General features: G+C 44.8%; 1 long non-coding RNA gene across 1 annotated transcript; it reads left to right on the forward strand.

Annotated features, from left to right (window-relative positions):
* Window positions 1-1606: 1606 nt before the first annotated feature.
* On the forward strand, window positions 1607-23469 carry LOC138852749 (uncharacterized). The gene is made up of 3 exons (XR_011392051.1): window positions 1607-1729; window positions 2687-2927; window positions 23373-23469. It is a non-coding gene; the product is annotated as an uncharacterized lncRNA (long non-coding RNA).
* Window positions 23470-25163: the final 1694 nt, after the last annotated feature.

Genomic DNA, 25163 nt, shown 5'->3' on the forward strand with positions numbered 1-25163 from the left:
AAGCTGAAGAGGCCTGTTCTTGTGCCTGACAGAGTGAATATCAGTATGGTATACAATACCTACCAGGCCTGCTCTTGTTATCTCAGAGAGAGGCCAATCTAAAATACATCAGCAGTTACGTTTAAAGGCACTCAGAATGCGCAGTATCAGTTATCAGGGCTAAATGGTGAAACCAATCAGATGAAGCACTCAAAAATAATCACACTAAATCAGTTAAATTGTGAAATCCCAAATTATAAAACTCTACCCTACAGACGAGTCTCTGATTATAACTTGGAAATAAATTTATTCAATAAGAGTGGCTTTTGAAAATTTGCATTGGACAGAGTGAAAGCCTAGTGTTCTTTTTAAGAGTGTCACAGTCAAAACTAAGCGCTGAAGCCACATGGGTCATACAGTAATGTAATCTTTTAAAAAATCCAATGAAAACCGAAAATTTGAAGCCAATCATAAAGACATTTTTCACTAACTATTTTGAATCCAATTATTCCATTTTATTCATCAGTTTCATTATACTTTCAAATGTGCACCTAAACTTACTATTTTGAAGCAGATAAAATGAAGCATTATTCTATTAATTGAATGGGAATCAATATCACAATTTAAAAAAAAAAAACAACAACGGGTAAATTGGGATTCTTGGAAGACAATAACAACGAGAACATTACTTTGTGGGAAACACACCAATGCTGAAAATTTGAAGCTGATAAGAAGAAACATTCTAAGGTTATTGCGTGGCGTCCAATGATTCCAAGTTTTAGAGAAAGAAATTTTAAAGCTTTGACAAATTTGCCACGAACAAGAGGGCTATGCTAGCCTATAGATGCCTCAGACAATGAAGAGTGAAGCCATATAAATGAGGTAGACTGAAATATATTTAACGTTATTTAACAGAATTCAAAATTTAAAACTAGTTTCCACATTAAATTGATGGATGCGCGTCTACACACTTTAATTTCACTTTTCGCCGTCGTTGGATTTAGAGACGTCCCTTTTTGAACGTATGAAACTTTACCACAGACAGTTTTGAAAGTTTAGCAGTCCCTGGACGCTTGGAATTAGTCTTGCAACTCCGTTTATAGGGCGTCTTCCCACACCCAGTATTCCAAGAATATTGGGCCTAGTAGCCCTACACCACTGTCAAAATTTGAAGCTGATCGTATGAGGCCTTCTCATATTATGAGGGAAATAAAAACGATAAGTTGGATTAAGAAATAACAGTTAAAAAATAAAAAAAAAACTTTTGCCATCACTTAACTAAAGGTTTCCCTTCTGGGATATTTAATAAGGAAGGAAAATCGTATCCCCTGAGGATACCCACCACATCTACCTTAACGTTATTCCAGCGACATCATAATAACTTTGACTCAGTATTTGATGATTCAGGGCGGCACTCGCACACGTATTTGCATTTCGATGCAAAAAGAGAGGGAGAGATGAAGAGAGGAAAAAGAAAGGGAAGCAGAGATGAAAAGAGTAGAGGTAAAAATGATGAGGTGCATGCATACTCGCAAGGGAGACGAGTAAGGGGGATGGGAGAAACAGCTGTGCTCGTTTTCCTACACCTGGCTTAGTCAGGGACGGGGGTGAGGAGTGGGAGAGAAGGGGAAAACAAGTGTGCAGTTCACACATGTCTGTGTCTGATGTTGACATCATTCTTGGGTGTATTAAGCCTGGCTGGCAGTGAGCGCCGGTGCCGATTCTCACGGAGAGTTTCGCGTAATCAAAAGTAATACGCTAATTTAAGTGAATAACGGAATTTAGTTCAACAGTGAAAAAAAAAAAATATGTACCTTCAGATAATGGAAACGACGTGAAATGTTCAGCTAACCAAATATTGGGATTTATTTGTTAAAGTGTTTGTGAAGTTAACGGAATAACACACGGTGTTAATTAACGGGTTTTCATCAGGTTCCTTCTAGTTATCAAACGTGATTTATCACACATTAAAATCTTGTAATGATTTTGAAAAAAAAAAAAAAATAACGAAGTGACAAGTATTATAAAAATTTGTTAATATAAATATTAATAATAATTTTATGACTATTACTGCTACTATTGCTGCACCTGCTATTACTACTACTATTGCTGCACCTGCTATTACTACTACTATTGCTGCACCTGCTATTACTACTACTATTGCTGCACCTGCTATTACTACTACTATTGCTGCACCTGCTATTACTACTACTATTGCTGCACCTGCTATTACTACTACTATTGCTGCACCTGCTATTACTACTACTATTGCTGCACCTGCTATTACTACAACTAGTAGTACTTTCACTACTGTTAGTACTACCTCTACGACGACATCAACAATTACTACTACTACTATTACTACCACCATTGCTACTACTACCATTATTACTGCTAACATTGCTACTATTTCTACCACTACTGATACTATTACTACTCCTAATAATAATAATAATAATAATAAAAATAAAAGAAAAAATAACTATAATAAAAATAATAAAAATAAAAATAATAATAATAATAATAATAATAATAATAATAATAATAATAATAATAATAATAATAATAATAATAATAGTAGTAGTAGTAGTAGTAGTAGCAGTACAAAATAATAATATTACTATAATATTAATAATAATAATAATAATAATAATAATAATAATAATAATAATAATAATAATAATAATCTCACAATTGCATCTCTCAGGAAAAAATAAATTATTCCAAGAGTTTATGTTGTGCTGTGAAGTTGAACTGTGCGTGTCATGCAGCGGGTATGGGTGTGGGCCTGGGCGTGGGCGTGGTTGTGGGCGGGCATGGTGATTTGGGCGGTAGCTGAAACCGAAGCAGATCGTCAGCCCCACAAGGATGGTCCTCAACCGCGTCAAACTCAAGAGAATGGTCCTCTACCGCGTCTTGTACTGCCCTCAGATGCCCGCTTGTTGAAGGTAAGAAGTGAGATGCCCTCACACACTTCTTGAAAGTAAGAAGTACGATCCTCTCTCTGTGTGAGTGAGAAGTGTGATCCACTCATACCTTTATAAAGCAAATAGAGGGATGCACTTATACACATGTTGAAGGTAAGGAGAGGGATGCACTTATACACATGTTGAAGGTAAGGAGAGGGATGCACTTATACACATGTTGAAGGTAAGGAGAGGGATGCACTTGTACACATGAAGGTAAGGAGAGGGATGCACTTGCACTTACACACATGTTGAAGGTAAGGAGAGGGATGCACTTATACACATGTTGAAGGCAAGGAGAGGGATGCACTTATACACATGTTGAAGGTAAGGAGAGGGATGCACTTACACACATGTTGAAGGTAAGGAGAGGGATGCACTTATACACATGTTGAAGGTAAGGAGAGGGATGCACTTACACACATGTTGAAGGTAAGGAGAGGGATGCACTTATACACATGTTGAAGGTAAGGAGAGGGATGCACTTGTACACATGAAGGTAAGGAGAGGGATGCACTTGCACTTACACACATGTTGAAGGTAAGGAGAGGGATGCACTTATACACATGTTGAAGGTAAGGAGAGGGATGCACTTATACACATGTTGAAGGTAAGGAGAAGGATGCACTTACACACATGTTGAAGGTAAGGAGAGGGATGCACTTATACACATGTTGAAGGTAAGGAGAGGGATGCACTTACACACATGTTGAAGGTAAGGAGAGGGATGCACTTATACACATGTTGAAGGTAAGGAGAGGGATGCACTTATACACATGTTGAAGGTAAGGAGAGGGATGCACTTACACACATGTTGAAGGTAAGGAGAGGGATGCACTTATACACATGTTGAAGGTAAGGAGAGGGATGCACTTATACACATGTTGAAGGTAAGGCGAGGGATGCACTTACACACATGTTGAAGGTAAGGAGAGGGATGCACTTGTACACATGAAGGTAAGGAGAGGGATGCACTTGCACTTACACACATGTTGAAGGTAAGGAGAGGGATGCACTTGCACTTACACACATGTTGAAGGTAAGGAGAGGGATGCACTTGCACTTACACACATGTTGAAGGTAAGGAGAGGGATGCACTTGTACACATGAAGGTAAGGAGAGGGATGCACTTGCACTTACACACATGTTGAAGGTAAGGAGAGGGATGCACTTGCACTTACACACATGTTGAAGGTAAGGAGAGGGATGCACTTGTACACATGAAGGTAAGGAGAGGGATGCACTTGCACTTACACACATGTTGAAGGTAAGGAGAGGGATGCACTTATACACATGAAGGTAAGGAGAGGGATGCACTTGCACTTACACACATGTTGAAGGTAAGGAGAGGGATGCACTTATACACATGAAGGTAAGGAGAGGGATGCACTTGTACACATGAAGGTAAGGAGAGGGATGCACTTGCACTTACACACATGTTGAAGATAAGGAGAGGGATGCACTTATACACATGAAGGTAAGGAGAGGGATGCACTTGCACTTACACACATGTTGAAGGTAAGGAGAGGGATGCACTTGTACACATGAAGGTAAGGAGAGGGATGCACTTATACACATGAAGGTAAGGAGAGGGATGCACTTGCACTTACACACATGTTGAAGATAAGGAGAGGGATGCACTTATACACATGAAGGTAAGGAGAGGGATGCACTTGTACACATGAAGGTAAGGAGAGGGATGCACTTGCACTTACACACATGTTGAAGGTAAGGAGAGGGATGCACTTGCACTTACACACATGTTGAAGGTAAGGAGAGGGATGCACTTGTACACATGAAGGTAAGGAGAGGGATGCACTTGCACTTACACACATGTTGAAGGTAAGGAGAGGGATGCACTTGTTCACATGAAGGTAAGGAGAGGGATGCACTTATACACATGAAGGTAAGGAGAGGGATGCACTTGCACTTACACACATGTTGAAGATAAGGAGAGGGATGCACTTATACACATGAAGGTAAGGAGAGGGATGCACTTGTACACATGAAGGTAAGGAGAGGGATGCACTTGCACTTACACACATGTTGAAGGTAAGGAGAGGGATGCACTTGCACTTACACACATGTTGAAGGTAAGGAGAGGGATGCACTTGTACACATGAAGGTAAGGAGAGGGATGCACTTGCACTTACACACATGTTGAAGGTAAGGAGAGGGATGCACTTATACACATGAAGGTAAGGAGAGGGATGCACTTGCACTTACACACATGTTGAAGGTAAGGAGAGGGATGCACTTATACACATGAAGGTAAGGAGAGGGATGCACTTGTACACATGAAGGTAAGGAGAGGGATGCACTTGCACTTACACACATGTTGAAGATAAGGAGAGGGATGCACTTATACACATGAAGGTAAGGAGAGGGATGCACTTGCACTTACACACATGTTGAAGGTAAGGAGAGGGATGCACTTGTACACATGAAGGTAAGGAGAGGGATGCACTTATACACATGAAGGTAAGGAGAGGGATGCACTTGCACTTACACACATGTTGAAGGTAAGGAGAGGGATGCACTTGTACACATGAAGATAAGGAGAGGGATGCACTTATACACATGAAGGTAAGGAGAGGGATGCACTTGCACTTACACACATGTTGAAGGTAAGGAGAGGGATGCACTTGTACACATGAAGGTACGGAGAGGGATGCACTTGCACTTACACACATGTTGAAGGTAAGGAGAGGGATGCACTTGTACACATGAAGGTAAGGAGAGGGATGCACTTGCACTTACACACATGTTGAAGGTAAGGAGAGGGATGCACTTGTACACATGAAGGTAAGGAGAGGGATGCACTTGCACTTACACACATGTTGAAGGTAAGGAGAGGGATGCACTTGTACACATGAAGGTAAGGAGAGGGATGCACTTGCACTTACACACATGTTGAAGGTAAGGAGAGGGATGCACTTATACACATGAAGGTAAGGAGAGGGATGCACTTGCACTTACACACATGTTGAAGGTAAGGAGAGGGATGCACTTATACACATGAAGGTAAGGAGAGGGATGCACTTATACACATGAAGGTAAGGAGAGGGATGCACTTGCACTTACACACATGTTGAAGGTAAGGAGAGGGATGCACTTATACACATGAAGGTAAGGAGAGGGATGCACTTGCACTTACACACATGTTGAAGGTAAGGAGAGGGATGCACTTATACACATGTTGAAGGTAAGGAGAAATATGCACTAAACACATGTTGAAGGTAAGGAGAGAGATGCTCTTATACATGTTGAAGGCAAGGAGAGGGATGCACTTACACATGTTGAAAGTAAGGAGAGGGATGCACTTACACATGTTGAAGGTAAGGAGAGGGATGCACTTACACATATTGAAAGTAAGGAGAGGGATGCGCTTACACATGTTGAAGGTAAGGAAAGGGATGCACTTACACATATTGAAAGTAAGGAGAGGGATGCACTTACACATGTTGAAGTTATGGAGAGGGATGCACTTACACATATTGAAAGTAAGGAGAGGGATGCGCTTACACATGTTGAAGTTATGGAGAGGGATGCACTTACACATGTTGAAAGTAAGGAGAGGGATTCACTTACACATTTCGCTCTCCAGCAAAACGTTGGCACAATAAAATGTCACATAAGTTGCACTTGTGTCCTTTTACTTAATATATTGTCGGTAATTCTACCAATATTAACACAGGCCTCACATCAGGTGAGATCATGTGACTCGCCCGTGCTACTCCAGCGAGGTACAAGGTACAACCTGTTACAAACAAGCGAGCGGTAGTTAGCAAGGCAGTTTGCGACGGCAGACAGCCAATCACAACTCTTCAACAGCGAGCACAGTGAGAAGTTATATATCCTATTAGTTATATATCCTACCTACATATATAACTAATATAATAAGTCAAATAACAATATAAAACAAGATATTTTCATTTTAGCTATTAATGAAAATATCGGCAATATAAAATTATATGAAAAGGTAAATATATACATAAAATTTACATTATATTCATTATGAACATTGAGCCCCATTCAGGGGGCGCAATATATATACACTTATGAAGCTGTGCAGCAGTAAGAGTACGGTGACAATGCCAAATGAACAAACGATTCGCCAGCAGCTCTGTAGAGAAAGTCAGGGCATGGTTTGTAGCGTATACGCTGTTACCAGACGTCTAACATGCGTAACATCACCAGCCAGCACTAAGTATACATAGCACTACCCTGTAGCAATACAGCAGTAACAGGTAGCATGCAAACAACGTAAGCAGGCTTGCAGCGCAAATGCAGTGCAGAGGACACAATGGCTACCGGACAAGCACCCCCACTTTACTAACATGTGGTAGACTTCCGCTCACACTGGTTGTGATTACTGCTGCTTTGAGTGGCTCTAACTGCTACATTTTCCAGTCTGTTTCATTCTCATAATAATATTGTACATAGCGTTTATAAATAATGGTGAAGAAATACATGGGTAAAGAAATCTATCCCTGATTGTTTGCTTTGCCCCTTCTCTGTCCTCATGAGTTTCTTTTTTGTTTTGCTGACTTAGTTACGACCAGGTACAATTGGCCATCTGACCTGTGTTCGTAATACACACACACAATAAACCGAGGCAGGAAAGTGCACCAACAATTGTTAGACACGCTACACACAACCATAGAAGAGGTGAAGAAACTGCTGCGTGAGACAAATACTTCGAAGGCGGTGGGACCAGAAAACATTATTCCATGGGTCCAGAGAGAGGAAGCAGAGGCACTGAGTGTGCCGCTAGCAACAATCATCAACAGATCTATTGAAATTGGGCAACTGCTAGAGGTATAGAAGACAACAAATATTGTCCCAATTTTTACATACTATACATATCAGTGCCACTGATATGTATAGTATGTAAAAATTGGAGAAGAGTGGTGGAGCACCTAGGGATTGGCAACTTGCATTTTCCTGGGTTGTATTTTTGCTTTTCACACAGCACCACTCAAGAGACTAGTGCAAAGCTAGAAGAACAGGCAGGAATAACAAAAAAGCACTACACAATGGATCAGGGAATACTTGACAGGAAGGAAACAACCAGTGATGATATACAAGGTGTCAAAATGGATGAAAGTAACGAGTGGGGTTCCAAGGATCAGCCCTCGGACCGGCGCAGTTTCTTGTATGCGTGAATGACATAAAAGGAAGGATAGAGTCAGAGGTGTCCCTGTTTGCAGACGACGTGAAACTAATGAGGAAAATACAAGAAGACAAGGGCCAGTATAGGCTACAAAGGTATCTAGACAGGCTACATGCCTGGTCTGAGAAATAGATCCTGGAGTTTAACCCCACAAAGTACAAGTTATAAAACTGGGGACGGACAAAGCACATTTCAGAGTGCAGGCTCTGGGAGGAGGGCAAAGACTGCAACCTAACTCAAGGAGAAAGACCTTGAGGGTGAGTTTCATACCAAGGATGACCTCTGAGGCGCACATCAACCAAATAACTGCTGCAGAACATGAGCGTCTGACAAATCTGAGAATAACATTTCGACATCCAAGTAAAGAGTCATTCACAAGTCTGTTCATCGTGTACGTCAATCCCATGTTGGAATGTGCATCAGCAGTATGGAACCCATACTTGGTCAAGCACATCAAGAAATTAGAGAAAGTGTAGAGGAGAGGTAATGGGACAGGAGGAATAGGAAAGATATAATGACGTACAAAAATACTGTGAAAAAGTGATTAGATAAACAGGTACAGAGTGTTTCAGAGATGGACATAGAAACAAGTGCACAACTGGAGGTTGAAAACTCAGATGACTCATTGGTGTGTTAAGAAGTATTTCTTCACCCTTAGAGTTTTCACTAATTTGAGCAATCTGCAGAGTGAAGTGCTAGAGGCGGGATCCAGACACACACACACACACACACACACACACACACACACACACACACAGATTGCATTTTCTTGGACTGTAAGAAGGCGTTAGACACAGTTCTTCACAAGAGATTAGTGCAAAAGCTGGAGGACCAAGCAGGGATAACAGGGAAGGCACTACAATGGATCAGGGAATGCTTGTCAGGAAGACAGAAGCGAGTCATGGTACGTGGCGAGGTGTCAGAGTGGGCACCTGTGACCAGCGGGGTCCCACAGGGGTCAGTCCTAGGACCAGTGCTGTTTCTGGTATTTGTGAACGACATGACGGAAGGAATAGACTCCGAAGTGTCCCTGTTTCCACATGACGTGAAGTTGATGAGAAGAATTCATTCGGTCGAAGACCAGACAGAACTACAAAGGGATCTGGACAGGCTGCAGACCTGGTTCAGCAATTGGCTCCTTTAGTTCAACCCCCACCAATTGCAAAGTCATGAAGATTGGGGAAGGGCAAAGAAGACCGCAGACGGAGTACAGTCTAGGGGACCAGAGACTACAAACCTCACTCAAGGAAAAAGATCTTGGGGTGAGTATAACACCAGGCACATCTCCTGAAGCGCACATCAACCAAATAACTGCTGCACCATATGGGCGCCTAGCAAACCTCAGAACAGCATTCCGACATCTTAATAAGGAATCGTTCAGAACCCTGTACACCGTGTACGTTAGGCCCATATTGGAGTATGCGGCACCAGTTTGGAACCCACACCTAGCCACGCACGTAAAGAAACTAGAGAAAGTGCAAAGATTTGCAGCAAGACTAGTCCCAGAGCTAAGGGGTATGTCCTACGAGAAGAGGTTAAGGGAAATCGACCTGACGACACTGGAGGACAGGAGAGATAGAGGGACATGATAACAACATACAAAATACACACACACACACACACACACACACACACACACACACACACAAACACACACACACACATACACACATACACACATACACACATACACACACAAACACCCACACCCACACACACACACACACACACACTCACACACACACACTCACACACACACACACACACACACACACACACACACAAAGGGAAGGACAAGCGCACCCCCCAGAAACACCTGCAGAAGGACTCCAGCCACGACACCCCCAAGGCAACTGAACATTCCAAACCAACCATCACACACCGATCCCTCTGTTTCCACCCCCCGCACCACAGTTACAGTATTAGAACAGAAGTTGAAGGTTTGGTACACAAATGCAGATGGATTAACGAATAAACATGAGGAATGGCAAGAAAGAATCAATGAGAAGTCCCCAGACATCATAGCAGTTACAGAAACAAAACTCATGGAGACAATAACAGATGCAATCTTCCCACCAGGATACCAGATCATGAGGAAAGATAGAAGGGGTAGGGGGGGAGGTGGGGTTGCTCTGCTCGTAAAAAACAGATGGAAATTCGAGAAAATGGAAGGAATAGATGAGACAGGAGAAAGAGACTACATAGCAGGTACACTTCAGTCTGGGGAACACAAAGTGGTCATTGCAGTGATGTATAATCCACCACAGAACTGCAGGAGGCCAAGAGAGGAATATGAAGAGAGCAACAGAGCAATGGTGGACACACTTGCTGAGGTGGCAAGAAGAGCTCACTCCAGCAGAGCAAAGTTGCTGGTTATGGGGGATTTCAACCACAGGGAGATTGACTGGGAAAACCTGGAGCCACATGGGGGTCCCGAAACATGGAGAGCCAGGATGTTGGACGTGGTGCTGGAAAACCTCATGCACCAACATGTTAAGGACACTACCAGAGTGAGAGGGGAGGATGAACCAGCAAGATTGGACCTTGTGTTCACCCTGGGCAGCTCAGACATTGAGGACATCAAGTATGAGAGTCCCCTAGGAGCTAGCGACCACGTGGTTCTGTGCTTTGAATACATAGTAGAGCTGCAAGTGGAGAGAATAACAGGAGTAGAATGGGTAAAGCCTGACTATAAAAGAGGGGACTACATAGGGTTGAAGAACTTCCTGCGGGAGGTCCAGTGGGACAGAGAACTGGCAGGAAAGCCAGTAAATGAAATGATGGAATATGTAGCAACAAAATGCAAGGAGGCAGTGGAAAGGTTCATTCCCAAGGGCAACAGTAACAACGGGAAGACCAGAACAAGCCCCTGGTTTACCCGACGGTGTAAGGAGGCAAAAACAAAGTGCAATAGAGAATGGAAAAAGTACAGAAGGCAGAGAACACACGAAAATAGGGAGATCAGTCGCAGAGCCAGGAACGAGTACGCACAGGTAAGGAGGGAGGCCCAGCGACAGTATGAAAATGACATAGCATCGAGAATCAAGACTGACCCGAAACTGTTGTATAGCCACATCAGGAGGAAGACAACAGTCAAAGACCAGGTGATCAGATTAAGGACAGAAGGTGGAGAACTCACAAGAAATGATCAGGAGGTATGTGAGGAGCTGAACAGGAGATTTAAGGAAGTTTTTACAGTAGAGACAGGAAGGGCTGTGGGAAGACAGCACAGAAGGGAACATCAAGAGGGAATATACCAACAAGTGTTGGATGACATACGAACAACTGAGGAGGAGGTGAAGAAGCTCTTAAGTGACCTTGACACCTCAAAGGCGATGGGACCGGACAACATCTCCCCATGGGTCCTTAGAGAAGGAGCAGAGATGCTGTGTGTGCCTCTAACCACAATCTTCAACACATCCCTTGAAACTGGGCAACTACCTGAGAAATGGAAGACAGCTAATGTAGTCCCCATATTTAAGAAAGGAAACAGAAACGAGGCACTAAACTACAGACCTGTGTCACTGACATGTATTGTGTGCAAAGTCATGGAGAAGATTATCAGGAGGAGAGTGGTCGAACACTTGGAAAGGAACAAGATTATAAATGAAAACCAGCATGGGTTCATGGAAGGCAAATCTTGTATCACAAACCTCCTGGAGTTTTATGACAAGGTAACAGAAGTAAGACACGAGAGAGAGGGTTGGGTAGATTGCGTTTTCCTAGACTGCAGGAAGGCCTTTGACACAGTTCCCCACAAGAGATTAGTGCAGAAGCTGGAGGATCAGGCACACGTAAAAGGAAGGGCACTGCAATGGATAAGGGAATACCTGACAGGGAGGCAGCAACGAGTCATGGTACGTGAAGAGGTATCACAGTGGGCGCCTGTTACGAGCGGGGTCCCACAGGGGTCAGTTCTAGGACCAGTGCTATTTTTGATATATGTGAACGACATGATGGAAGGAATAGACTCTGAAGTGTCCCTGTTCGCAGATGACGTGAAGTTGATGAGAAGAATTAAATCGGACGAGGATGAGGCAGGACTGCAAAGAGACCTGGAGAGGCTGGACATGTGGTCCAGTAACTGGCTCCTCGAATTCAATCCAGCCAAATGCAAAGTCATGAAGATTGGGGAGGGGCAAAGAAGACCGCAGACAGAATATAGGCTAGGTGGACAAAGACTACAGACCTCACTCAGGGAGAAAGACCTTGGGGTGACCATAACACCGAGCACATCACCGGAGGCACACATCAACCAAATAACCGCTGCAGCATACGGGCGCCTGGCAAACCTGAGAATAGCGTTCCGATACCTTAATAAGGAATCGTTCAAGACACTGTACACTGTGTATGTTAGACCCATACTGGAGTATGCAGCACCAGTCTGGAACCCACACCTGGTCAAGCACGTCAAGAAGTTAGAGAAAGTACAAAGGTTTGCAACAAGGCTAGTCCCAGAGCTCAAGGGAATGTCGTACGAGGAAAGGTTAAGGGAAATCGGACTGACGACACTGGAGGACAGAAGGGTCAGGGGAGACATGATAACGACATACAAGATACTGCGGGGAATAGACAAGGTGGACAGAGATAGGATGTTCCAGAGAGGGGACACAGGGACAAGGGGTCACAACTGGAAGCTGAAGACTCAGACGAGTCACAGGGACGTTAGGAAGTATTTCTTCAGTCATAGAGTTGTCAGCAAGTGGAATAGCCTAGCAAGTGAAGTAGTGGAGGCAGGAACCATACATAGTTTTAAGAAGAGGTATGACAAAGCTCAGGAAGCAGAGAGAGAGAGGATCCAGTAGCGATCAGTGAAGAGGCGGGGCCAGGAGCTGAGTCTCGACCCCTGCAACCACAATTAGGTGAGTACAATTAGGTGAGTACACACACCTATGGAAGAGTGGTGTCAGGTGCATCACCAGAGGCTCATAATTTCTGCAGTAAATGATCGTCTTGTAAATATGAGTGTTGCTTTCTGGAATCTCAACCAAACAAGGTACTGGACTTGTGCTCCTCTTCCTTGGATCTAACCTGCATGACTCCTATTCCTCAGGCACTATATGTCTCATACGGGTGTAGCGTTTCCTTCCCCCTACCCCCGATTAAAATTCACTTAAAAAATCAACGGAGAGGAGTTCCCACTCTTTAAACAATACTTATCATGCTCAGCTTGGTGTATGCAGAACTGGAATGAAAACTGCACATCCAACAGTATAACACTGCAACTCTAACGTCATTTAAAGTATGATAAAAAAAAAATTGTACTTAGTGGAACTGATATAATATCAGTGGCAGACAACATTTTATTTTTTCTTTGCTCCTGAGTACCAAAATTCTATCAAATTTAAGCTTTGGGAGTTTTCTCCATAAACACGCTAGATAACAGGGATATCTTGCTACTCCTACTTACACTTTGGTCACACTTCACAGACACGCACATGCATATATATATATACATACATCTAGGTTTTTCTCCTTTTTCTAAATAGCTCTTGTTCTTTTTTATTTCTTCTATTGTCCATGGGGAAGTGGAAAAGAATCTTTCCTCCGTAAGCCATGCGTGTCGTATGAGGCGACTAAAATGCCGGGAGCAATGGGCTAGTAACCCCTTCTCCTGTATACATTTACTAAAAAAGAGAAGAAGAAAAACTTTATAAAATTGGGATGCTTAAATGTGCGTGGATGTAGTGCGGATGACAAGAAACAGATGATTGCTGATGTTATGAATGAAAAGAAGTTGGATGTCCTGGCTCTAAGCGAAACAAAGCTGAAGGGGGTAGGAGAATTTCAGTGGGGGGAAATAAATGGGATTAAATCTGGAGTATCTGAGAGAGTTAGAGCAAAGGAAGGGGTAGCAGTAATGTTAAATGATCAGTTATGGAAGGAGAAAAGAGAATATGAATGTGTAAATTCAAGAATTATGTGGATTAAAGTAAAGGTTGGATGCGAGAAGTGGGTCATAATAAGCGTGTATGCACCTGGAGAAGAGAGGAATGCAGAGGAGAGAGAGAGATTTTGGGAGATGTTAAGTGAATGTATAGGAGCCTTTGAACCAAGTGAGAGAGTAATTGTGGTAGGGGACCTGAATGCTAAAGTAGGAGAAACTTTTAGAGAGGGTGTGGTAGGTAAGTTTGGGGTGCCAGGTGTAAATGATAATGGGAGCCCTTTGATTGAACTTTGTATAGAAAGGGGTTTAGTTATAGGTAATACATATTTTAAGAAAAAGAGGATAAATAAGTATACACGATATGATGTAGGGCGAAATGACAGTAGTTTGTTGGATTATGTATTGGTAGATAAAAGACTGTTGAGTAGACTTCAGGATGTACATGTTTATAGAGGGGCCACAGATATATCAGATCACTTTCTAGTTGTAGCTACACTGAGAGTAAAAGGTAGATGGGATACAAGGAGAATAGAAGCATCAGGGAAGAGAGAGGTGAAGGTTTATAAACTAAAAGAGGAGGCAGTTAGGGTAAGATATAAACAGCTATTGGAGGATAGATGGGCTAATGAGAGCATAGGCAATGGGGTCGAAGAGGTATGGGGTAGGTTTAAAAATGTAGTGTTAGAGTGTTCAGCAGAAGTTTGTGGTTACAGGAAAGTGGGTGCAGGAGGGAAGAGGAGTGATTGGTGGAATGATGATGTAAAGAGAGTAGTAAGGGAGAAAAAGTTAGCATATGAGAAGTTTTTACAAAGTAGAAGTGATGCAAGGAGGGAAGAGTATATGGAGAAAAAGAGAGAGGTTAAGAGAGTGGTGAAGCAATGTAAAAAGAGAGCAAATGAGAGAGTGGGTGAGATGTTATCAACAAATTTTGTTGAAAATAAGAAAAAGTTTTGGAGTGAGATTAACAAGTTAAGAAAGCCTAGAGAACAAATGGATTTGTCAGTTAAAAATAGGAGAGGAGAGTTATTAAATGGAGAGTTAGAGGTATTGGGAAGATGGAGGGAATATTTTGAGGAATTGTTAAATGTTGATGAAGATAGGGAAGCTGTGATTTCGTGTATAGGGCAAGGAGGAATAACATCTTGTAGGAGTGAGGAAGAGCCAGTTGTGAGTGTGGGGGAAGTTCGTGAGGCAGTAGGTAAAATGAAAGGGGGTAAGGCAGCCGGGATTGATGGGATAAAGATAGAAATGTTAAAAGCAGGTGGGGATATAGTTTTGGAGTGGTTGGTGCAATTATTTAATAAATGTATGGAAGAGGGTAAGGTACCTAGGGATTGGCAGAGAGCATGCATAGTTCCTTTGTATAAAGGCAAAGGGGATAAAAGAGAGTGCAAAAATTATAGGGGGATAAGTCTGTTGAGTGTACCTGGTAAAGTGTATGGTAGAGTTATAATTGAAAGAATTAAGAGTAAGACGGAGAATAGGATAGCAGATGAACAAGGAGGCTTTAGGAAAGGTAGGGGGTGTGTGGACCAGGTGTTTACAGTGAAACATATAAGTGAACAGTATTTAGATAAGGCTAAAGAGGTCTTTGTGGCATTTATGGATTTGGAAAAGGCGTATGACAGGGTGGATAGGGGGGCAATGTGGCAGATGTTGCAAGTGTATGGTGTAGGAAGTAGGTTACTGAAAGCAGTGAAGAGTTTTTATGAGGATAGTGAGGCTCAAGTTAGAGTATGTAGGAAAGAGGGAAATTTTTTCCCAGTAAAAGTAGGCCTTAGACAAGGATGTGTGATGTCACCGTGGTTGTTTAATATATTTATAGATGGGGTTGTAAGAGAAGTAAATGCGAGGGTCTTGGCAAGAGGCGTGGAGTTAAAAGATAAAGAATCACACACAAAGTGGGAGTTGTCACAGCTGCTCTTTGCTGATGACACTGTGCTCTTGGGAGATTCTGAAGAGAAGCTGCAGAGATTGGTGGATGAATTTGGTAGGGTGTGCAAAAGAAGAAAATTAAAGGTGAATACAGGAAAGAGTAAGGTTATGAGGATAACAAAAAGATTAGGTGATGAAAGATTTGATATCAGATTGGAGGGAGAGAGTATGGAGGAGGTGAATGTATTCAGATATTTGGGAGTGGACGTGTCAGCGGATGGGTCTATGAAAGATGAGGTGAATCATAGAATTGATGAGGGAAAAAAGAGTGAGTGGTGCACTTAGGAGTCTGTGGAGACAAAGAACTTTGTCCTTGGAGGCAAAGAGGGGAATGTATGAGAGTATAGTTTTACCAACGCTCTTATATGGGTGTGAAGCGTGGGTGATGAATGTTGTAGCGAGGAGAAGGCTGGAGGCAGTGGAGATGTCATGTCTGAGGGCAATGTGTGGTGTGAATATAATGCAGAGAATTCGTAGTTTGGAAGTTAGGAGGAGGTGCGGGATTACCAAAACTGTTGTCCAGAGGGCTGAGGAAGGGTTGTTGAGGTGGTTCGGACATGTAGAGAGAATTGAGCGAAACAGAATGACTTCAAGAGTGTATCAGTCTGTAGTGGAAGGAAGGCGGGGTAGGGGTCGGCCTAGGAAGGGTTGGAGGGAGGGGGTAAAGGAGGTTTTGTGTGCGAGGGGCTTGGACTTCCAGCAGGCATGCGTGAGCGTGTTTGATAGGAGTGAATGGAGACAAATGGTTTTTAATACTTGACGTGCTGTTGGAGTGTGAGCAAAGTAACATTTATGAAGGGATTCAGGGAAACCGGCAGGCCGGACTTGAGTCCTGGAGATGGGAAGTACAGTGCCTGCACTCTGAAGGAGGGGTATTAATGTTGCAGTTTAAAAACTGTAGTGTAAAGCACCCTTCTGGCAAGACAGAGATGGAGCGAATGATGGTGAAAGTTTTTCTTTTTCGGGCCACCCTGCCTTGGTGGGAATCGGCCAGTGTGATAATAATAATAAAAAAATAATACATGCACATTACTCTTATCCAGAGCATAACTGGAAACAATTTTGTTTATTTAGTGTTTATAAGCTGTCGTTATGAATGTAACATATCGCACTTGTGACGGGAAGAGGTGTTGGAGGAGGTGAGGTGTTGGAGGAGGCATGACAAAGATCTAAGTTAGGGTGTTGAAATAGGCATGACGAAGGTCCAGGTTAGTGGTGTTTCAAGAGGTATGACGAAGGTCCAAGTTAGTGGTGTTGGAGGAGGCATGATGAAGGTCCAAGTTAGTGGTGATACAGGAGGCATGACGAAGGTCCAAGTTAGTGGTGTTGGAGGAGGCATGACGAAGGTCCAAGTTAGTGGTGTTGGAGTAGGCATGACGAAGGTCCAGGTTAGTGGTGTTTCAAGAGGTATGACGAAGGTCCAATTTAGTGGTGTTGGAGGAGGCATGATGAAGGTCCAAGTTAGTGGGGTTTGAGGAGGCATGACGAAGGCCCAAGTTAGCGGTGTTGGAGGAGGCATGACGAAGGTCCAAGTTAATGGTGTTGGAGGAGGCATGACGAAGGTCCAAGTTAGTGGTGTTGGAGGAGGCATGACGAAGGTTCAAGTTTGTGGTGTTGGAGGAGGCATGACGAAGGTCCAAGTTAGTGGTGTTGGAGGAGGCATGACGAAGGTCCAAGTTAGCGATGTTGGAGGAGGCATGACGAAGGTCCAAGTTAGTGGTGTTGGAGGAGGCATGACAAAGGTCCAAGTTAGCGGTGTTGGAGGAGGCATAACGAAGGTCCAAGTTAGCGGTGTTGGAGGAGGCATGACGAAGGTCCAAGTTAGTGGTGTTGGAGGAGGCATGACGAAGGTCCAAGTTAGTGGTGATGGAGGAGGCATGACGAAGGTCCAAGTTAGAGGTGTTGGAGGAGGCATGACGAAGGTCCAAGTTAGAGGTGTTGGAGGAGGCATGACGAAGGTCCAAGTTAGTGGTGTTGGAGGAGGCATGACGAAGGTCCAAGTTAGTGGTGTTGGAGGAGGCATGACGAAGGTCCAAGTTAGTGGTGTTGGAGGAGGCATGACGAAGGTCCAAGTTAGTGGTGTTGGAGGAGGCATGACGAAGGTCCAAGTTAGTGGTGTTGGAGGAGGCATGACGAAGGTCCAAGTTAGTGGTGTTGGAGGAGGCATGACGAAGGTCCAAGTTAGCGGTGTTGGAGGAGGCATAATGAAGGTCCAAGTTAGTGGTGTTGGAGGAGGCATGACGAAGGTCCAAGTTAGTGGTGTTGGAGGAGGCATGACGAAGGTCCAAGTTAGTGGTGTTGGAGGAGGCATGACGAAGGTCCAAGTTAGCGATGTTGGAGGAGGCATCACGAAGGTCCAAGTTAGCGGTGTTGGAGGAGGCATGACGAAGGTCCAAGTTAGTGGTGTTGGAGGAGGCATGCCGAAGGTCCAAGTTAGCGGTGTTGGAGGAGGCATAATGAAGGTCCAAGTTAGTGGTGTTGGAGGAGGCATGACGAAGGTCCAAGTTAGTGGTGTTGGGGGAGGCATGACGAAGGTCCAAGTTAGTGGTGTTGGAGGAGGTATGACGAAGGTCCAAGTTAGCGATGTTGGAGGAGGCATCACGAAGGTCCAAGTTAGCGGTGTTGGAGGAGGCATGACGAAGGTCCAAGTTAGTGGTGTTGGAGGAGGCATGACGAAGGTCCAAGTTAGTGGTGATGGAGGAGGCATGATGAAGGTCCAAGTTAGTGGTAACAGGAGGCATGACGAAGGTCCAAGTTAGTGTTGTTGGAGGAGGCATGACGAAGGTCCAAGTTAGCGATGTTGGAGGAGGCATGACGAAGGTCCAAGTTAGTGGTGTTGGAGGAGGCATGACGAAGGTCCAAGTTAGTGGTGATGGAGGAGGCATGATGAAGGTCCAAGTTAGTGGTAACAGGAGGCATGACGAAGGTCCAAGTTAGTGTTGTTGGAGGAGGCATGACGAAGGTCCAAGTTAGCGATGTTGGAGGAGGCATGACGAAGGTCCAAGTTAGTGGTGTTGGAGGAGGCATGACGAAGGTCCAAGTTAGTGGTGATGGAGGAGGCATGATGAAGGTCCAAGTTAGTGGTAACAGGAGGCATGACGAAGGTCCAAGTTAGTGGTGTTGGAGGAGGCATGACGAAGGTCCAAGTTAGCGGTGTTGGAGGAGGCATGACGAAGGTCCAAGTTAGTGGTGTTGGAGGAGGCATGACGAAGGTCCAAGTTAGTGGTGATGGAGGAGGCATGATGAAGGTCCAAGTTAGTGGTAACAGGAGGCATGACGAAGGTCCAAGTTAGTGTTGTTGGAGGAGGCATGACGAAGGTCCAAGTTAGCGATGTTGGAGGAGGCATGACGAAGGTCCAAGTTAGTGGTGTTGGAGGAGGCATGGCGAAGGTCCAAGTTAGTGGTGATGGAGGAGGCATGATGAAGGTCCAAGTTAGTGGTAACAGGAGGCATGACGAAGGTCCAAGTTAGTGGTGTTGGAGGAGGCATGACGAAGGTCCAAGTTAGCGGTGTTGGAGGAGGCATGACGAAGGTCCAAGTTAGTGGTGTTGGAGGAGGCATGACGAAGGTCCAAGTTAGTGGTGATGGAGGAGGCATGAAGAAGGTCCAAGTTAGTGGTAACAGGAGGCATGACGAAGGTCCAAGTTAGTGTTGTTGGAGGAGGCATGACGAAGGTCCAAGTTAGCGATGTTGGAGGAGGCATGACGAAGGTCCAAGTTAGTGGTGTTGGAGGAGGCATGACGAAGGTCCAAGTTAGTGGTGATGGAGGAGGCATGATGAAGGTCCAAGTTATTGGTAACAGGAGGCATGACGAAGGTCCAAGTTAGTGTTGTTGGAGGAGGCATGACGAAGGTCCAAGTTAGCGATGTTGGAGGAGGCATGACGAAGGTCCAAGTTAGTGGTGTTGGAGGAGGCATGACGAAGGTCCAAGTTAGTGGTGATGGAGGAGGCATGATGAAGGTCCAAGTTAGTGGTAACAGGAGGCATGACGAAGGTCCATGTTAGTGTTGTTGGAGGAGGCATGACGAAGGTCCAAGTTAGTGGTGTTGGAGGAGGCATGACGAAGGTCCAAGTTAGCGGTGTTGGAGGAGGCATGACGAAGGTCCAAGTTAGTGGTGTTGGAGGAGGCATGACGAAGGTCCAAGTTAGTGGTGATGGAGGAGGCATGACGAAGGTCCAAGTTAGAGGTGTTGGAGGAGGCATGACGAAGGTCCAAGTTAGTGGTGTTGGAGGAGGCATGACGATGGTCCAAGTTAGTGGTGTTGGAGGAGGCATGACGAAGGTCCAAGTTAGTGTTGTTGGAGGAGGCATGACGAAGGTCCAAGTTAGTGTTGTTGGAGGAGGCATGACGAAGGTCCAAGTTAGTGGTGTTGGAGGAGGCATGACGAAGGTCCAAGTTAGCGGTGTTGGAGGAGGCATGACGAAGGTCCAAGTTAGTGGTGTTGGAGGAGGCATGACGAAGGTCCAAGTTAGTGGTGTTGGAGGAGGCATGACGATGGTCCAAGTTAGTGGTGTTGGAGGAGGCATGACGAAGGTCCAAGTTAGTGGTGTTGGAGGAGGCATGACGAAGGTCCAAGTTAGCGGTGTTGGAGGAGGCATGACGAAGGTCCAAGTTAGTGGTGTTGGAGGAGGCATGACGAAGGTCCAAGTTAGCGGTGTTGGAGGAGGCATGACGAAGGTCCAAGTTAGCGGTGTTGGAGGAGGCATGACGAAGGTCCAAGTTAGTGTTGTTGGAGGAGGTATGACGAAGGTCCAAGTTAGTGGTGTTGGAGGAGGCATGACGAAGGTCCAAGTTAGCGGTGTTGGAGGAGGCATGACGAAGGTCCAAGTTAGTGGTGTTGGAGGAGGCATGACGAAGGTCCAAGTTAGTGGTGTTGGAGGAGGCATGACGAAGGTCCAAGTTAGTGGTGTTGGAGGAGGCATGACGAAGGTCCAAGTTAGTGGTGTTGGAGGAGGCATGACGATGGTCCAAGTTAGTGGTGTTGGAGGAGGCATGACGAAGGTCCAAGTTAGTGGTGTTGGAGGAGGCATGACGAAGGTCCAAGTTAGTGGTGTTGGAGGAGGCATGACGAAGGTCCAAGTTAGCGGTGTTGGAGGAGGCATGACGAAGGTCCAAGTTAGTGGTGTTGGAGGAGGCATGACGAAGGTCCAAGTTAGTGGTGTTGGAGGAGGCATGACGATGGTCCAAGTTAGTGGTGTTGGAGGAGGCATGACGAAGGTCCAAGTTAGTGGTGTTGGAGGAGGCATGACGAAGGTCCAAGTTAGCGGTGTTGGAGGAGGCATGACGAAGGTCCAAGTTAGTGGTGTTGGAGGAGGCATGACGAAGGTCCAAGTTAGCGGTGTTGGAGGAGGCATGACGAAGGTCCAAGTTAGCGGTGTTGGAGGAGGCATGACGAAGGTCCAAGTTAGCGATGTTGGAGGAGGCACGACGAAGGTCCAAGTTAGTGGTGTTGGAGGAGGCATGACGAAGGTCCAAGTTAGTGGTGATGGAGGAGGCATGATGAAGGTCCAAGTTAGTGGTAACAGGAGGCATGACGAAGGTCCAAGTTAGTGGTGTTGAAGGAGGCATGACGAAGGTCCAAGTTAGCGGTGTTGGAGGAGGCATGACGAAGGTCCAAGTTAGTGGTGTTGGAGGAGGCATGACGAAGGTCCAAGTTAGTGCTGATGGAGGAGGCATGATGAAGGTCCAAGTTAGTGGTAGGAGGCATGACGAAGGTCCAAGTTAGTGTTGTTGGAGGAGGCATGACGAAGGTCCAAGTTAGCGATGTTGGAGGAGGCATGACGAAGGTCCAAGTTAGTTGTGTTGGAGGAGGCATGACGAAGGTCCAAGTTAGCGGTGTTGGAGGAGGCATGATGAAGGTCCAAGTTAGTGTTAACGGGAGGCATGACGTAGGTCCAAGTTAGTGGTGTTGGAGAAGACATGACGAAGGTCCAAGTTAGTGGTGTTGGAGGAGGCATGACGAAGGTCCAAGTTAGTGGTGTTGGAGGAGGCATGACGAATGTCCAAGCTAGTGGTGTTGGAGGAGGCATGACGAAGGTCCAAGTTAGTGGTGTTGGAGGAGGCATGACGAAGGTCCAAGTTAGTGGTGATGGAGGAGGCTTGATGAAGGTCCAAGTTAGTGGTAACAGGAGGCATGACGAAGGTCCAAGTTAGTGTTGTTGGAGGAGGCATGACGAAGGTCCAAGTTAGCGATGTTGGAGGAGGCATGACGAAGGTCCAAGTTAGTGGTGTTGGAGGAGGCATGACGAAGGTCCAAGTTATTGGTGATGGAGGAGGCATGATGAAGGTCCAAGTTAGTGGTAACAGGAGGCATGACGAAGGTCCAAGTTAGTGTTGTTGGAGGAGGCATGACGAAGGTCCAAGTTAGCGATGTTGGAGGAGGCATGACGAAGGTCCAAGTTAGTGGTGTTGGAGGAGGCATGACGAAGGTCCAAGTTAGTGGTGATGGAGGAGGCATGATGAAGGTCCAAGTTAGTGGTAACAGGAGGCATGACGAAGGTCCAAGTTAGTGGTGTTGGAGGAGGCATGACGAAGGTCCAAGTTAGCGGTGTTGGAGGAGGCATGACGAAGGTCCAAGTTAGTGGTGTTGGAGGAGGCATGACGAAGGTGCAAGTTAGTGGTGATGGAGGAGGCATGACGAAGGTCCAAGTTAGAGGTGTTGGAGGAGGCATGACGAAGGTCCAAGTTAGTGGTGTTGGAGGAGGCATGACGATGGTCCAAGTTAGTGGTGTTGGAGGAGGCATGACGAAGGTCCAAGTTAGTGGTGTTGGAGGAGGCATGGCGAAGGTCCAAGTTAGTGGTGTTGGAGGAGGCATGACGAAGGTCCAAGTTAGCGGTGTTGGAGGAGGCATGATGAAGGTCCAAGTTAGTGGTGTTGGAGGAGGCATGACGAAGGTCCAAGTTAGTGGTGTTGGAGGAGGCATGACGAATGTCCAAGCTAGTGGTGTTGGAGGAGGCATGACGAAGGTCCAAGTTAGTGGTGTTGGAGGAGGCATGACGAAGGTCCAAGTTAGCGGTGTTGGAGGAGGCATGACGAAGGTCCAAGTTAGCGATGTTGGAGGAGGCATGACGAAGGTCCAAGTTAGTGGTGTTGGAGGAGGCATGACGAAGGTCCAAGTTAGTGGTGTTGGAGGAAATGTAAATTAAATTAGTTGTGTTTTAGGAAGCATGTTGAGTGACAGTGTTAGTAGTATTGGAGAAGGCGTGACAAATGACCAAGTAATGTTGTTAGTAGAGTTTATGATATGAATGATGTACTTCGATTTCACAAAGCATAAGAAAAGAAAAATGTTGGATAAAATCAATATAATGCAAAATAAGAGTACTAGAAGCAGCTTATATAATGAAGAATCAGAAGTATTTTTAAAACAGAATAATTTTGCTAATTTTCCATGAACGTAATTTTCATTGTCGTTGTCGTGGTTACAGATCGTCTTCCCTGACGGTGTTCCTCCAGAAATACAGATGAAACTCATCTCGTACGTGGCCTCCCTCAGCCAGACTCCGGGCCCTAACATGATCACGTGAGTGTATACAACTAGTTACTAGTTTTATACTACACTGAGAATCTGGATGTCTTACCTAATACACGTAGCCCCGTGGTCTGGATGGCAAAGCTCTTTCTTCACACGCTGAGGGCCCGGGTTCGATTCCCGGCAGAGTGAAAACATTTCGACTCGTTTCTTTACACCTGTTGTCCTGTTCACCTAACAAGTAGGTCCCTGGGTGTTAGTCAACTGGTATGGGTCGTTTTCTGGGAGGACATGATTGAGGATCCCAATGGAAATAAGACAGACAGTCCCTGGATGATGCAACGCCTTTCTTGGGTTATCCTGGTTGGCTAACCTTCAGGGGTTAAAAATCCGAACAAGATCTTATCTTACAATGAAACGGTTTAATATAAATATTGTCTTTAAGAATACAGGGAGGGTATATCACAGGTTGACTAAGAGAACATTGAGTAACGTAGTTGGAGGTGTTCAAAGGGTTCCTTGAACTATGTGTGTGACCCTTTTCTGTGTAGATCAGTCAGGAAATTTACATGAAGATAGGTTAGCGCAAAATTACAAATCAGTCTGGGACGTCAAAGGAATCGAATGTGATCTTCAGCCACAGTTTAGCAATTATCTTGCTAAACTGGGCATAAGCCTAAGTTATTGTCCCTAACAGATGCATCATTATTTACTAGAGTTAATTTCTCACAATTATCAACAAGAATGTTTCCCAAGATCTCCAGATTGTTTGTTATGTAATGCTAACACTTGATTAGTGGCTACTTTCTAGACAGGCTTGTGTTAGACCAGTATCTCCTGAACCAAGCACACTTCACTTTAAAGATTACTATAGGACCCCAATGGAAATAAGTCACTTTGTCCTACTTTTTTGGGCTATCCTAGGTTCTCTACACATATGCTGCTCTGTATGATAATCTATGTAACTGTATTTGTGTATACTTGAATAAACTTGCTTACTTACTTATGATGGTTCCAAAATCGTATTTTCCAGGTTGCATTAGTTGAGTCTACCATTAGAGTTTTGCATTTTCTGTCCTCCTCACATTTTCTATTAATTTGGCAATGGGAGACTTTAATATGTTCAACAGAGTTAAGATAAGATAAGATAAGATTTCGTTCGGATTTTTAACCCCGGAGGATTAGCCACCCAGGATAACCCAAGAAAGTCAGTGCGTCATCGAGGACTGTCTAACTTATTTCCATTGGGGTCCTTAATCTTGTCCCCCAGGATGCGACCCACACCAGTCGACTAACACCCAGGTACCTATTTGCTGCTAGGTGAACAGGACAATAGGTGTAAGGAAACGTGTCGGAATTTCCACCCGCCGGGAATCGAACCCGGGCCCTCCGTGTGTGAAGCGGGAGCTTTAGCCACCAGACCACTTTACATTAACATTGTGGCAGATATGAACTAAAAACCTAGGATATCAATTATATATAAAGGTGGGAATAAGATGTTAGCCCTAAATTGTTAAGAATTCAAAATCTCTTTCGAAGTTTACTGTATATGAGAGGATTTAATGAAATAACTTTGCGCAAGCCTTGTGCTCCGGGGTATACCTGGAAGGTGTTCCGAGGGTCAACGCCCCCGCAGCTCGGTCCATGGCCAGGCCTCGTGGTGAATCAGAGCCTTATCAACCAGGCTGTTACTGCTGGCGGCACGTAAACTGACGCACGAACCACAGCCCGGCTTATCACGTACTTT

The sequence above is a fragment of the Cherax quadricarinatus genome, chromosome 15 (assembly GCF_038502225.1).
Source record: "Cherax quadricarinatus isolate ZL_2023a chromosome 15, ASM3850222v1, whole genome shotgun sequence".
In the NCBI taxonomy this organism is placed as follows: Eukaryota; Metazoa; Arthropoda; class Malacostraca; order Decapoda; family Parastacidae; genus Cherax; species Cherax quadricarinatus.